A 13,967-nucleotide genomic window follows, 5' to 3' on the forward strand; every position below is an offset into this window, starting at 1 on the left:
CCTCATATAGTAAGTGAGGCTCACCAATAGGAGCTGCTTTAAGAGAGGAATGCCAATCGAGGAAATGTGTTGTCTTAAATACCAAAATTAGCATTCTGAGTGCAGCACCCCCGACACAAAAAATGTAAGTACCGTAAAATGATAATTGTATGATAAGATATAATCAACTCAATAAGGGAATATGATATCATATAAAGAGAACATGCTACATAATTATAATGAAACTTGAGGAATAAGGTATAGAGTGGAACCAATACTCTTCTAAGTCATTACTTCAAATAAACCTCAAAACTTGAAAATAAATATACTTTTTACCTCATAAAATCAAGTATCATAGTAGTGTAGAAAACCTTTCAATAAATATAAGTTCATCTAATTAAGAATAGGGCATTTATAAATAGAAATAAAAAATCATAAGCATAAGCTTTTTATGTGGGAATCACCTAAATGGCGACAATAACATTACTATATGTATACAACATGGTGTCCAATCTTTCACCCATCGAAATAGGTAGTCTTACCATAATGTCGTGTGTGAGTACATATCATAACTCGTATCATGAGCCGATAGCGATAGCACTTGTAATAGGTGGTATTTGATTAGAGACCGACAAGACTTCAATCTAACAACTTATCTGAATGCGAAGGGATTTTAACCCAAGTTTGATTAATCCGGTGCGACGGGACTTTAACCAAGTCAGTTTCACATGGTGTGATGGGACTTCAACCCAAGTCAGCTTAACATACATCAGTATATATGATTTTGGGCAATTATCACAATATCTTCTCAGCAATCTAAGTGGTTTTCCAAAAATCATTTCATATATAATATGTATGACCTATTGCCGCCTCTTCTTTTATAACATGAGGCTACAAGTATCCATATACAAAACAACATATGAACCATATGCTTGACATATGATCCATGTGTTGTATCGTGTGTTGAAGTGCTAAAAAGTTGAGCTACTAGTTTTAACATGTCAATGTACGAAAGGGGATGGGTCGGGGTCAGTTTAGGTGATATGTTTTGAAATGAGTGCACATAATATGTCTTTTACTTGAGTTTTCTTTATCCTTTCTGCATTTTTTTGGTATGTTTTTTGTGTTAGCATATTGTTTTGAAGGTATTCAGAATCAAAATAACCAAAACAAGGAAAAGTTGAGACACTTCCTAGAAAAAAAGAATCTCAATTTGTCCTTATTTTGTCCATTTTGACTCTGAATACCTATAAAACAACAATCTAACATTAAAAACACATGAAACATGCAAAATGACATAAATAACTTAAGTAAAAGACATCATATGTGCTCTAATTTTAAGGCACATCAACACCCCCAACTTAAAACATTTGATTGTGCCCAAGCAAGTAACATAAAAGACTTTACTATAGCTAAGTCTAATCACAATAAAGCAAGTTGTCTATAATGGTCTTATTAAGTCGCTATAGGTATTCACTTATCAAAACATGATCGATGTCACGATTTGAGTCTGCATCCTAGTTGTGATCGATGTTTAGGATCATAAATGATCTTAAGCAAACCTTTGGTATTGACATGTTTAACTCAAAAAGGTGTGGTGTTTGAATGGTCATATGGATGTGAAGAAGGTTTTCAGAAATGAAAGATTGCATTGACTACAACTTTGGTTTTGACCTTACCTACCATGGAGGGTGGTTTCAACATTTATTGCGATGCATCTAGAATCAGTTTGGGTTGTGTCTTAATGCAAAATGGTAAAGTGGTAGCATATGTTTCTCGACATCTAAATATTCATGAGAAGAATTATCTAACACATAACTTATAAGTGGCTGCAATCATATTTGCACTCAAGATTTGGCATCACTATCTTTATGGTGAGCCGTGTGAAATCTATATTGATCACAAGAGTTTGCAATACATATTCAAGAAAAGAGATCTAAATTTGAGGCAATGACGGTTGTTTGAGCTACTTAAAAATTATGATCTGACTATTTTGTATCATCCATGAAAGCCAAATGTGGTGATAGATGCCTTGAATAGGAAAGCTATGGCTAGCTTGGCATGGATTGTTGCGGAATGGTGACTTGTGGCTATGTATATTTAGATTTTAACCAATCATGGAGTTTGAATTGATCATACATTTCCTATAAGGTTTCTTGCAAGTATGGTGGTGCAATCATCCTTGATTGGAGAAGTCAAGACTTGCCAATATGACGATCCCAATTTGCTAGGCTACGAGATCGAGTATAGAATAGGGGTGTAAAGTCATTCTCTATTGATGGTGAGGGTGTTCGACATCGAAATGATAGATTATGTATTCCCATGGTGGGTAATGTGAAGCAACTAATACTTGAAGAAGCTCATAGTTCACAATACTTCATCCACCCAGGTGCTATGAAGATGCATCAATACTTATGTGGATTATACTGGTGGAAAGGTACAAATTATGATATTTTGAAACATGTAACTAGTTGCTTAAACTGTCAAGGGGTCAAATATGAACATCGAAACCAGGTGGAGTAATGCAAAACTTGATTATCCCATAGTGGAAGTGGGAAATGATTACTATGGGCTTTGTTGTTGGGTTGCCAAATACTTTCAAGAAACAAGTCTTAGTTTGGGTGATTGTGGACAGACTCACAAAATCTACTCATTTTATACAAGTTCAGTTTCTTATACCGCGAAGCAGTTAGCAATGTTTACTTTCGAAAGATGGTTCGGTTTCATGGGTGCCTATTTCAACAATATCATATCAAGGTGCACAATTCATTGTTGAGTTTTGGATGTCTTTTCAGAAGTCGTTGGATTCAGAGGTTGAGTTGAGTACAACCTTTCATCCCCAAACTAGCGGATAGTCTGAACGAGTTATTCAGATCTTAGAGGACATGCTTAGAGCTTGTACAACTGATTTTGGTGGTCATTGGGATGATCAGTTACCTTTGACAGAATTTGATTAAATCAAGTTACATATGGCAACATATAAGGCTTTATATAGTCGCAAGTGTTGATCACATGTTGGATGGTTTGAACCTGGCGAAGCACAATTGTTACGTACAGATTTGGTTGAGAAAGCTTAAGAGAAAGTTGCATTGATATGAGAACTACCACGGACAACAAAAAGTAGACAAAAGTCCTATAGAGATAAGAAAGTTTATAATTTAGAGTTCATGAAGGGCGAAAAGGTTTTTCTGAAAGTTTCCCATATGAAAGGAGTTATGAGATTCAGGTGGAAAGGGAAGCTAAGTCCTAGATACATTGGGCCTTATGAGATTTTAGATCAGATTGGATTGTTGGCGCATCTGTCACGACCCAAAAAGGATGTGATGACACTTGTGTTTTCCCACCAAGACAAGTCACTCTAAACCCAACGAACATGAAATAAAAATGGAAAACAGTAAAATAAGAATAAGATAACGTGGAAAACTTATTCTTCTACTAAAACCCCCGAAATCTGGTTGTCACGTGTACAAGCCAATAAATACATAAGTGCGGAATTAAGAAATAAATATAAGTCTCAATCTTTATTTCTCAAATACAAGAGAGTGTAATAAAAGGAAAAAGAGGGTCCGCCGAATGACAAGCAACTACTTTTTCAAGTCCTTGACGAGCCTCAAGATCAATAAAAGAGAAAGAGATCACATGAGTCCAAGCTCGAAACCTAAACAAGTTTAGAAGCAGGGGTGAGTACCAACAACAAGGTACCCAACAAGCAACCTACTAAACAAAACAACTAGCTAGAAATCGAATACCCCTTACACTCCAACTAGACCTCCTCAAACTACAACCTGCACAGAAATCAGCCCAACCTCTAGTAATTCTAAAATACACAACTCACGGGCCTAATATTCACAGTTCAACCTTCACAAATCAACAATCAAACTAATCAAATAAGCCAATTTCAATGACAAGTAGTTCAGTCACACATAATAAGCATATCAATTACAATTCACAAGTAAGTCACACATAATCATTAAGTCACAATGATCATCACTAGTCAGAACCATTTTACATCGGAGTATAAAACTTGTCGGTAAAGACCTAGGTTGGACCTCCGCGAACGCAATAGGTCTCCCGTATACGTGGTCGAGACTCTGTGAACATGGGGTTCTCACCCTCTCCCCTCCACGAACGCGCCACAAGCTCCGTGAAGGTGGAAGATTGCACCAGAACACAGAAAAATCAGCCATTTAAAAATCATCAAAAAGATCCTTAGGATTTCAGAATCCCGTAAATACAAACCACATATGCAAATCGATTATACTTGATGCTTTAGACCCAATGGAACCGTCAAAACATGAATCAAATGTCTTCTTCACCTAACATCTGTGAAAACTACAAGAAACTAATTCAACGTCGAAAAAGGTTAAAACAAACTCGGAACCTCTCAAAAATCAAGCAAGGCCTCACTTAGGCCTAAAATTATCCCCTGAATCCAACAGAACCCTCGAAATCCCGATCCGAGCATCTGAACCCAAAATATTGACCAAAGTCTATCCAAAGGTTAAAATTCTACAATTTCACAACTTAGGACCTCAAATCCTTAAAAAGACTCGGAAACTGAAACCAAAGACTCTCACGGACCAGATTTCACATTTTGGGACTGATGAAATAGATGGAATCCTATTCTGACACTCGAAACTTCATAAGACACCAAAAACCACTTTCTTAACAACTTAACCTTTCAAACTCCAAACTTACAAAATTCTCAACTTTTAACTCAAAGTTTAAAACCAACTTTTAATATTCAATCAAAAACGACTCAGGGTCAATATTGAGAGGGAAAAAATGGTAATTTCCACAAAAAATGAGAAATGACTGACTGGTCATTACATTATCCACCAATAATGTTACGACCCAAGGGTACCCCCTAGACGTAACAAGGCACACAATGCCCCTAAAGGCACCATGTAAGCCACTTAGCATCATCATCACATAAGTAAAGAACAATAAAAAGTAAAAAGACATTTTTCAAGTCTAAGGAAGTTTTCATAAAAGCAAAGCGGAAGTCTAGACATTATCTCATTTAGCCATCTATTACAATCGAAGTCTCAAAATAGGGTCACAGCCCTAACAATAGACATCCGATATGGAGTACAATTAAATGAAAAAAGAAAAAATAATCTTATTATTTTTGGATATGGAAAACAATGCATTTCTATTCACCCCGAGCGATCTTCCCTTTATGCAGGAACAACTAAACATCACTCGTTCTCGAATCCATGAGGACTCACCACAAGCTTTGGATAATAGTCAATCCAAGCTTGAACAAGAAGGAAAATCACCTCAAACGCCGGAACCTACACTTTGTGGAAAAATGTAGAAGAAATATGGGTTAGTATAAAAATGCACCAAGTATGATAGTCATGCACAAAACCACGAAAATATGCTAAAAAGGGACAATTTAGTTGAAGAGTATGCACTTTGTCAAGTTTGAAAATCATCATGAAAAGTAGAGTGAAAGCATAATTTGTGAGCATATTCAATATATAAGTCATCACATCATAATAGAAGCCTACTATGAATACCCTCAAAGTCTACTTGTGCCATGCATAAGTAAGATCCCATAATCCTACCCATGCTAAGTAGAACTCCTTGAGCAACCATAGTTAATAATTCATCTTTAATTACATTGGGAATAATCCTTAACCGACATAGACCATGTGAGCTTAACATGGAATCCGGTGTCATGCCCCACACTGAAAAGAGGTGTCCTACTTTCCTAAGGTAGAACTAAATGCATTAGCTTTTAGGTGGATCTACTAGCTAAAGAACTATGAGGGAACATAGTTATGGGATACGAAGATTGTTACTAGAAACCCAACCTTACTTAACGGGGGACTTCCATCTCATGAGATTTACCTTAGAAACCCGACCTTTCTTAACGAAGGAGCCTCTATCTCATAATCAATATCCACTTGGTGCTAAGCATTACTTCCTACAATTTCATATTTAGTCTTAAATTGAATTTACGTGCATGAAGGAGTGTCTTACCTTCTACCCAACACAATTCATAATAATAGCTCATAGGTTCAATAGGTAAGAATGGAATTTCAACCTTAGAACCATCGTATAGTGAGAAGAACTTTCACATCATGATCATTATGTGTTTATGAGAATGAACTTTCAATTAACACAATAATTAGATTATAATCATATTCATAAAGTGTATATGCATGAAGCCCAAATTTTGGCATAATTATCATGTTTTACCCTTCTTAGATCAAGGATCACATTCTCCCAACTAACCTAGGGTTACTACATTCAACATGGATAATAATATGATCAAAGAACTAAATTACAATACAATTCCACACAATTGACCTTACTACAATTCACCCATATCAAAAGTCATAAATTAGGGTTATGGGGATTTCATGAATTCATGAGATAATTTATCATAAAAACACCATTAAACAGTAATTAAACCATAATATAAAACAATTAAATCATTGAAAATGTTTTGAGAAAGAATCCATGACTTGGAGTGAAAACCCTATGTTTTGGTGAATTTTCTACTTTGAAATTGGAAGTTTGAGGACTCCGTGGAAGAAAACATTCCATGAATCAAAGACTACCATACCTTAGATGAAGATTCCCCATGAATTTGGGTAGAAAAGGTGGGTTCTTGAACCTTAGACTTCAACTTCTTCTTCTTCTCCAATGGAGGTTTTAGTTAGAGAAATATTTGGGAGGGAATGAGTTTGTTTTGAGGTCTTGAAAAGAATGAATTAATTGCCTTAGTTTAGAGGTAAATTAGGTTTATATAGGTAGTCTAACTAGTATTAAACGACCCTACTTAATTAATTAATTAATCCTATGCCCCTCTCTTAACCCCCCAACTAAATAACTGATGACCAAAAACTGCCCCCAGCTACGGACCATGGGTGGGTCCACAGACCGTACTGGTCAAATGTGGGTGCTAGTTAGAAGCTTAGAAAAATAGGGGAGGTCCAGCCTTGACCCACGACCCCCAACTACGGGGCATGGTTCCATCCACCGATCGTGGATGCCCTTCGTGGGTAGGTTGTCTTTTGACAACTTTTTGGGTTGTCTCAAGGTCCTCCTCAAGGACCCTTGGTTGGTCCTTGGGGGTCATACCTTGACGTCTACACCCAAAAATACTTATATTGACTACCAGAGGTTATTTTACGACTCTAACCTTTGTGTTAACCCCAAATTAGGCTACTAGTTTACACATTAGGCTCTAGCTTAGGCTTCTAGTTTTAGGGGCCGTAACAAATAATAACCATGTTCGTACTCGAACATAAGGCAAAAGAAAGTACCCGGAGCTTCGAAAAGATGAGGCTATTTGGCACGCATATCAGACTTTGTCTCGCCTCACCAATTGAACAACGCTTCCACTTCACCTTCACTGAAGCAATCTCTTTGGTCTTAAGCTTTTGGACATGCATATCTAAAAATGGTTCTAGGCTCATCCTCAATAGATAAGTTTGTACCCAACTCAACTAAATCAAGAGAAAGTACTTGGGACTCATTCGACACGTACTTCCGAAGCATGGAAATATGAAACACAGGATGTACAACTGATAAGCTAGGTGGCAAAGCCAACTTATATGCCACCTCTTCCGCACGACTCAAAATCTCAAAGGGTCTAATGGATCTAGGGCTAAGCTTGCTCTTCTTTTCAAACCTCATCACACCATTCATGGGTGACACTCAGCGCCAAACACGATCACCCTCCATGAATACTAGGGTTCAAACTCTCTGATCCGCATAACTCTTTTGTGGACTCTAAGCTGTCAACAGTCTACCCTAGATAATATGAAACTATTCTATAACATCTCTAAGCAAGTCTGTATCTAATGAATCCATATCATCTAAATTAAACCATCCGATCAGAGATCTATACCGTCTTCCATAGAACGCCTCAAAAGGGGCCATCTGAATGTTGGAATTACAACTATTGTTGTAAGCGAACTCTGCTAAGGGAAAATATTGATCTCATCTAGCACCAAAAACAATCACACAAACTTGAAGCATGTCCTCCAACACTTGAATCATCCGCTCGGACTGAACATCTGTCTGAGGGTGGAAGGTTGTAATCATATCTAACTGAGTACCCAAACTATGTTGCAAAGCCTTCCATAAATGGGAAGTGAATAATGAACCTCGATCAGAGACAATAGAAACCGAGACTCCACACAATCACACAATCTGACTGATATAAAGCTCGGCTAACTTTTCCGATGTATACCATTCGAATTGGGATGAAATGGGCGGACTTGGTCAACCTATCAACAACCACCTAAATGAAGTCATAAACACCCGCGGTGGTATGTAGTACCACAACAAAGTCCATAGTGATCCACTCCCACTTTAAAGTAGGAATATGCATCCTCTCAGATATACTTCTAGGTCGCTAGTGCTCACACTTGACCTGTTCACAAGTTGAACACCTCAAAAAAAATCTGCAATATGCCTCTTCTTACCACACCACCAATAATGTTGGCTCAGGTCATGATACATCTTCCCCGCACCCAAATGAATAGAATATCGGGAACAATGGGCCTCTTCAAGAATCAGTCTAATCAACTCCCCCACCTTAGGCACATAAATCCTACCTCCAACCTGTAAGACACCTTAAGAATCAAGGACAACCTCTTTGGATTCCCCTCTCATTACCTTGTCTCAAGTGAGACATAGTTTCTCGTCATCAAATTGTCGCTCACGAATCTGCTCAACTAAGGAATAAGAAACCTCAATAAAAGCAATCAAACCACTTGTATCCTAAAAAAATATAATCGAATGAGACTGGTGGCTAACCTCTCAACATATATAGCCAATGGTCTCTCCTTCACACTTATAGGGGCAAAACTCCCCATGCTAGAAGTCATCCTATTCAAAGCATCGACCACCACATTTTCCTTCCCTAAATGATACACGATGGTGATGTCATATTATTTCAATAGCTTAAGCCATCTGCTTTACCTCAAGTTCAGATCTCTCTGAGTGGAAATGTACTGAAGACTCCTATGGTCCTTGAAGACCTCAAACTAAACCCTGTACAAATATTCTCACCATAGCTAAAGCACAAACACTACGACTACCAACTCTAAATCATGGGTACAATAGTTTCTCTCATGGGCCTTCAACTGCTAGAAGTATAGGAAATCACCTTATCCTTCTGCATAGAACAACGCCTAACCTGACTCCACAAGCATCACAATAAACGGTGAAATCCACACCCTCCTCAGGTAAAGTCTAAAAAAGAGTCGATGTCAATGAGGTCTTGAGCTTCATAAAGCTCTCCTCACACTCGTCAGAACACTAAAAACTCACACTATGATGAGTCAATCTAGTCAAGTGAGATGCAATAATTGAGAAGCTCTGCACAAATTGTCGGTAATAGCCCGCAAGTCCCACAATACTCCAAATCTCAGTAATCGATAGAGGTCTGGTCCAACCCATCACTGCCTCAATCTTGGTTGGATCAACCCAAATACCCTCATTGGACACCACGTGTCCCAAAAATTCCACGTATTCAAGCCAAAACTCATACTTCAAGAACTTGGCATAAAGTTTATCTACCCTCATCTCTGGGGTACAATCATCAAATGTTGATCGTGATCCTCCTCAATCTTGGAGTACACCAAGATGTCATCAATGAACACTATCACAAAGGAATCCAAATAAATCTAAAACACCCCGTTCATCAACTCTATGAACGCTGCGGGGGCATTAGTCAAACCTAACGACGTCACAAGAAACTCATAATGACTATAACGAGTCATGATAGTTGTCTTAGGGATATCCGATGCTCAAATCTTTAGCTGATGATAACTAAATCTCAAATCAAACTTAGAAAACAGAGATGCACCCTGAAGCTGATTAAACACACTATCAATACGAGGAAAATGACACTTGTTCTTCACTTTCACTTTGTTCAATTGTAGATAATCAATAAACATCTTCATGGATCCATTTTTCTTCTTCACAAAGAACATAGGAGCACCCCATGGAGAGACACTAGGGCGAATGAACCCCTTACTCAACAAATCTTACAATTGATCACTTAATTCCTTCGACTCAGCTGGAGTCATATGATAAGGATGAATAGAAATGGACTTGGTGCCCTGCTTCAGGTCAATATCCCTATTTGGAGGAGCACCTAGAAGATTAGTAGGTAAGACATCTACAAACTCTCGAACCAGGGAAACATAATCCATAGGAGGTAGCTCAACACTAGTATCTTGAATGAAAGCTAAGTAGGGAAAACACCCTCTATCAACCAATCTCTAAGCTCTAATAAAAGAGATAACCTTGCTAGGGTAAGAACCACTAGCACCCGTCCACTCAACTTTCGGGACACCCGACATTGCTAAGGTCATAATATTAGCATAATAATCAAGAATATCATGATGCGGAGAAAGCCAATCTATACCTAAGTTAATATAAAAGTCTACCATTCCCCAAATGAATAGGTATACCCAAGTATCATACCCGACCAAAGAAACAAGACATGATCGATATACTAGATCCACCACTAAGGATTCACCCACTGGTGTAGAAACATGAATAGGCACATGCATGCAATCAAAAAACATATCAAACCCAACAACAAAATAGGTAGACATAAATGAGAAAGTAGATCCTCGATAAAACAATATAGACGCAAGTCGATGGAAAACTGAGACGATATTTGTGATCACAATATTAGAAGTCTCAACCTCAGGCCTTCTTGGAAAATCATAACACTGGCCATCTCGGCCGCCTATAGTCTGAGTAGAACCTCTACCTTCACCTTGTGGAGATAGAGTACCCCTACAGTAGTCCTGCCATCTCTACCAGACTGAGATCTGCCTCGACCTTTACTCAGAGGTGCTGAATCCCTAGCTGGAGCAGTTGAATAAGAACTTAGAGGTACTAAATGAGTCTGTAGAGGACACTGTTACATAATATGACTTAGATCCCTACAATTGACACAAGATCTCAACACATATAACTGTTATTGTGAACCATACGAATTAGCATGGCCACCTCGGCCAGAACTAGAGGATCCTCGGGCTGATTGTCCACTCTTAGATGCTGGCATAAAAGTATTAATCGACCCACGACACTGGAAGGAACCACTACCTCTATGTGGACGTTTACTTCCAGATGAGGCCCTAGAAGAACATGCCCTCTTGGGCTGCCTAAACTTCTATAAAAACATCAACTCCGCCTCCTTGGTGGTGCTCACAATGGACTCAAAGGAAGCCCTCTCTCTAGCTTCCCTAAACATATAATATTTGATAGAAAAAATCAACCCTTTCACAAATCTATGAACTCTATCAGCCTCATCCGACACAATAGTCGTAGAAGGCCTAGAAAGCTCAAAAATTGGGCATCATACTCGGTCGCAGACAAACTTCCTTGAACCAAGTTCTCAAATCTTAGACGATTCTCCTCTCTCACGCTCCACAGAATGAAGTGGTCCTGGAAAGCACTAGAAAACACATCCTACTCTGTCGGAGGAGATCCAACTAGTCTAGACCTCACAAAAGTCCTTCACCACTCTTTGGCGTGACCACGAAGCTGAAGGGCGACAAATCGAACACCACGAGCATCCACCATACCTACATCCTCAAGCATCTTATGGCACAAAGCCAAGAACTCATGAGCATCCTCGCTCTTACCACCCTGAAACTTGGGTGGTTTTATCTTCTAACCTCTCATAACACTGTTGATCAACCACTGTCAGGATAACCTAAAGAGCAAACTTTACGCCCACATCCAGTGTAGGAACCACGAGTGGCTGGCCTACCTAAATATGAACCCCTAGAGTTTGTTGTCGACCTGGGGTCTGCGCTTCGAGAGAAAGGTTCCCTACCACACCAAAAATCCTTAACAAAGTCTCCTAAAATAACGGAGCTCCAAACTCGAAAGGAACCTGATCCTTATTAATCTCAACATGTGGCTTAAGAGAAACCTCTCTAGCTCTACGTCTGGCTGGTGCCACCCCGCGAGAACGACCTCTAACCGGTTCTAATCTATGAAAATGACCTCTATCTCGGGCCCTACCTTTACCTCTAGCTGGGGCCTGCACAACAACCTCGGGGATTGCCTCCAGAAATAGAAGCTCGGGTCCTCGACATTGCCAAAACAAGACGTGACAACTCAACACTAGTGAAGGTAACCACACACGATTAGAAATGATGAATTAAAAGAAGTTTTCTATCAATCTTTGTTGCCTCCTGAAGATAAGTACAGACATCTCTGTACCGATCCTCAAAACTTTACTTATACTAGACTTGTACACACATGAGACCTATGAAACTGGGGTTCTGATACCATTTTTTCATGACCCAAAAATAGACGTGATGGCACCTGACTTTTCCACAAAGACAAGTCAGCCTCAACCCAACGAACATGAAAGAAAAAAAGAAAATAGTAAAAACAAGAGCAAGATAAAGCGAAAAACTTGTTCTTTTACTAAAACCTCGAAAATTGGGTTGACACGTGTACAAGCCACTAAATACATAAGTGCGAAATTAAGAAATAAATACACATCTCAATCTTTGTTTCTCAAATAGAACAAAGTGTAAGAAAATGAAAAATGGGCCCGCTGAATGACAAACAACTACCTCTTCAAGTCCTTGACGAGCGTCGAGATCAATAGAAGGAAAAAACATCACACGTATCCGGGATCAAATGCTACACAAGTGTAGAGCAAGGGTGAGTACCAACAACACAATACCCAACAAGCAACTGATCTTAGGTGGATTTCTATGCCTATGAACCAAATAACACCCTCATTGTGGCTAAGTTTGGAATCATTTTATGTTAATTTATAGTCGTGTTGAGTCTTTTGATTACATATATACTAACCAACATGATTAGTTGTGTAGGTGAGCTTAAATGAAGAACGACCATTGAAATGGGCATTGGGAAACACGAAAGGATCCAAGTTGAAAAGAAGAAAGAAAGAAGAATGAAGAATGAAGAAATGAATATCCAGAAGGATCCGGAGAGGGATTTTATCATTGGTTCAAGAAAGGAAAGTGAAACATAGTGGTCTGTGTCCTGAATGCTAAATTTGCATGAATTAACAATTTGGGACAGAATGGTCCGTGACACCCCCGCGTTGCGGAGAAGAGAAGAAGTCCTCAAACTTGAGTTTAACAATTCCTCCGTGTCGCACCCCAAAATGTCAGATTTGGCCAATTCGACTTAACTATAAATAGACTAATATTTTATTTATTAATTATTCTTTTTCTGGGTTTTGAAGAACCACGATTTGGAGATTTATTTCATCTGTTTTTAGGGTTCATTCCTAAACTCTTCTACTTTCGAAATTCCTATTATAAGTAGTTCTAGGGCTGCGGCTACAAGATGATTGTAAATTATTGAAGTTTTATTGATTGACATTAACTATCATATGAGTCTCTCTTATGTTCATGTTTTTCATATTTCATGCTTGATCACTATTGAGCTATCATGTGAGCTATATCCCTGGACTTTACCCAATCATTGTTCAAACCCTTTAAAAATTGAATCGCTTTTGTTTAGCTTTTCATTAAATTTTAGATTACTAAATCAATCACTCTTTTAACCTTGATAACACTTGTATTTAATTGAAAGTATTGGAAAAATCAAATTATATTAATCGTGATTCTCTGTGGGTACGATACTCGCTCTTAATAAGAGCTACTTTAATACTTGAACGACCACGTACACTTGCGTGCGCGACTAGGCGCAACAAGTTTTTGGCGCCGCTGTCAGGGACTTTAGAATTAGGAAGCATTTGATTAGTCTAATTTCTGAAGTTAAAAAGCAAGTGTTGACAACTTGATCTTAGCTATTCATTTCGCAGGTTGTGTTGAATTCTCAAACTGGAAGATGATCAGGACTTGGTAGAGCCTCTAGCTTATCCAGAAAGATTCATTCATTACCGGAGAAGGTAAATACGACGCACTTACCCAATCACTCTTGCTGCTAGTGAATCCAGAACTCCTGTAGCAAGAACTAAGCGAGAAGAACCTATACTG

Source organism: Solanum verrucosum, unplaced genomic scaffold (assembly GCF_900185275.1).
Source record: "Solanum verrucosum unplaced genomic scaffold, falcon-dt-bn FXZP01000151.1, whole genome shotgun sequence".
In the NCBI taxonomy this organism is placed as follows: domain Eukaryota; kingdom Viridiplantae; phylum Streptophyta; class Magnoliopsida; order Solanales; family Solanaceae; genus Solanum; species Solanum verrucosum.